We start from the raw sequence: 3,533 nt of genomic DNA, 5'->3' as shown, positions 1-3,533 counted from the left end.
CGGCCATCTGCTGAGGCCCACTGGGGTTCAAGGAGACAGAAGCAGACATAGAAAAAGAAGCATAGATACAAAAGGCAACACCAAGTTCATATTTTGCTCTTATTTACAGCAAGAATCTGATAATAAAAAAATTAAAAAAACTATACAAACATAGTATGCATGCACCTGTAAAAAAACTTCCTACAGCTGGCAGACTGCTTGTTTTTACAGCAAAATGCTTCACAGGAAGACATTTTTACTGCGTGTCTCTGTGGGAGTGGGGAGTACCAACATGGTGGATGGGCGTGAGAAGTTGTGGAGAAACTGTTAAGAAAAGGTTTAAATTTCTTTTCTGTCCGCAGACGGACAGAAAAGCTCTGTCCACAGATTTATACTGCTCCAATCCCAACAAACACACACTCTGCCCTGGAACTATCCCACCCCCTGCTTAAAGAACTTCCTCACAGATGAACATTTGGAGGAAAACAACTTAAGTTCATCAACAACATTCCCTGTTAGGTTAATATATCTTTCTCTGGCCATCTTTTATCACCCCCAGCCTTCCTTTCACCCCAGTTTTGCTGAGTAAAAACATTCTTCCAGTCCAGTGAATAAACAGATCAGTGGTTCAGATGAAGGTTTTTTTTTTTAGGAAGTTTTCACGTCGTTTAAACTCTTTGTTTACAGGGACTTCTCACTCTGAGCGGTTTAATCTGAAGCCATGTTTGTTTATGGGCGAGGTTCTGATCTCCGTGTCGTCCGTCTTCTGTTCAGTATCGGTGCGTCTGTCGTCTCTAATTTATACCTGAGGCTTCCTTTCTGTAATCAGGACAGGATGCAGACTGATTCTCATCTTTTTAAAATCACATTATTTCAAATGTAAGTTGCTTAAACTGAATATTCAGCTGCTTGGGTGGGGGTGGGGGTGGGGGGGTGTTAGCACAGGAGAAGCTGAGCAGCCTGGGAGAAGCTCTCTACTGCCACACAGATCCAGCCTCTCCTCAGCCCGATCCGTGTCCCTCCACCTGGACGCCTCATGGCGGCTCGGAGGAGCTGCTCCGGGCAACGCCGCTCAGGTGGAGGGCTCCATCGTTACAGGAACGCCGAGGCAGATGGTTCGAAATATCTGGAATTCAGCTGGTTTTACTTTTGTTTTACAATAAAATATGTATAAAATGCAGATCGTTTTTTTGTTTTTATTTTGTCAGCATTTTGTATCAAAGCATCAATTAAAGGATATTTGAAGTTTTTCACATTGAGAAGCAATTAAAAACGAATGGAATAAAAAAAAAAAAACATCTTTTAAGACACCAATATGGTGAGGAGTCAGGTAAAAAAAAGTACAAATACTTGATTACTTTAAGTAAAAATCTTCTCTATACTCTACTGAGGTCATTATTTTTTTGATAACATTTTTTACTCCTTACATTTTAAAAGCAGACTTGTTAGTTTTGATCATTTAAACTCATATTTGTTATGGTCTGTTGGCATATATATATATAAAAAAAAAAAAAAAAAACTGCTTAAAAAAAAACTCCAAAATAATTAGTTACATCCAGATAATTTCTTTGTAGTTGGACTCGGCGTTGCCTCAACTTGTTGCTCTCTACATATCAAAATAAATAGATTTTCAAGATGAGTCAATGTTAAATGTTATGAAGGAATATTAGGGCCAGGCTAGAGATTTCTTCTTTTTTTTCTGTTTCGAGAATAAATTCGCAACGAGAATAAAGTCAAAAAATTAGGACAATATTCATAAAATTACGAGAATAGTCATACAATTACAAGAATAAAATCGTAAAATTACGAGAACAGAGTCGTAAAATTAAAAGAATAAATTAGTACAATTACTAGAATAAAGTAATACATTTATGAGAATAAAATTACGAGAATAAATTAGTTACATCCAGACAATTAATTTCTTTGTAGTTGGACTCTGCGTTGCCTCAATTTGTTGCTCTCTACACATCAAAATAAATCGTTTTTCAAGATGATTCAATGTTAAATGTTACGAAGGAATATTAGGGCCAGGCTAAAGATTTCTTTTTTTCTTCTATTTCGAGAATAATGTCACAACGAGAATAAAGTCAAAAAATTACAACAATATTCATAAAATTACAAGAATAAAGTCGTAAAATTACGAGAACAGAGTCGTAAAATTACAAGAATAAATTAGTACAATTACTAGAATAAACTCATAAATTTACGAGAATAAAGTCACAACGAATATATATATAATATATAAGAATGCGGTGAGTAGAACACAGACCAAGCTACATCAGTTCAAACATGACTCAAAGTTGTTTTTCCTTCTCAAAAATGATAGGTCTAGTTTGAACAGCAGTAATAAAGACATGCTTGAGAAAAGGCAGGTCTCATTGTTTTAAATTTGTTCTACATCATTTCAACCACAAATGTAGAAAATCTCAGACGTCTAGCTGCAACGGTTGCAGAGCTGTGGGGCTTTTAACTTTTGGTGCAAATCTCTCCACATGTGCAAAATGCTTTAACTCCGCTATCTGACCCGTAGAATAACACTGAAGCATTTTGATGACCACTAAACATTCTTGAAGAAAGTATTTTTGCACTTTTTTCCATTTCCATCTGATGATTGACTGGTGAGGTCACCACCCTATATCGTTTCCCGATTCGTCTTTTTTTCAAATATTATTCAGAACATAATGCGGAAAGAAAAAAAAACGCTAAACCACTTTGAACTTTTGACACCTCTGCCAATATGGAGGACAAAAGCCGGATTAGATTGTAGAGCAGGACAATTCTGCCAGTATCCTGCAACCTTCAGAACACCTGAATCAAACAGCTGAATTACCTCATCAGGATGCAGTTGGTTCCTCCAGACTCCTCTCAATCATCTAATTACTTGATTCAGGTTTTGTTGAACCAAAGGAACATCTAGTTGCAGGATAGCGGCCCTCAGGAACTGGAATTGCCGTCCGCTGCTCTATAGCCTCTGTTCAATCCAACAGCGGAACATTTTCTAATGCGTTTAGTTTCAGTACCACCAAACCCCGCATGAATGTATGCTTAGCTTCTCTGCTACTCACCTGTGGATCCGTTTCCATGCCAACTATGAAGGTGGAACCAGCCGGAGGAAGAATAATCCACCTGTGATTGGCTACCTTACAGGAAGTCCCTCCTCGGTCATATTCAGAATTCAAACTTTACTTTAAATGTGAAATTATTCCAACAGCTAGCTAACAGCTGTTAGCCAGGGACACTGGGGACATGTGGTCCAAACGGGGACCGTACCCTGGAAATCGGGACGTCTGGTCAAAGTATCGTATGAGCTAAGCTAACTTTAGCTTCAATGTTTATATTGAGGAAAATGAGGCTGGAATACGGTGACCAGACGCCCCCCAATTTCAGGGGACAGTCCCCATTTTGGACCACCTGTCCCCGGTGTAGGTACCAGATTGACTCGGGCTGCCAGATTGACTCGGGGGGCCTGCGCCTTTTGATGACGTCATAATATGGCAACTCCGCCCGTCACTATATGGCAACGCCACTCGTAACGATAAGGCAACTCCACTCAA

Source organism: Cyprinodon variegatus, unplaced genomic scaffold, assembly GCF_000732505.1.
Source record: "Cyprinodon variegatus isolate N-32 unplaced genomic scaffold, C_variegatus-1.0 Scaffold1495, whole genome shotgun sequence".
NCBI lineage: Eukaryota > Metazoa > Chordata > Actinopteri > Cyprinodontiformes > Cyprinodontidae > Cyprinodon > Cyprinodon variegatus.
The sequence above is the reverse complement of the archived record's forward strand: the minus strand, read 5'-3'. Positions refer to the sequence as shown.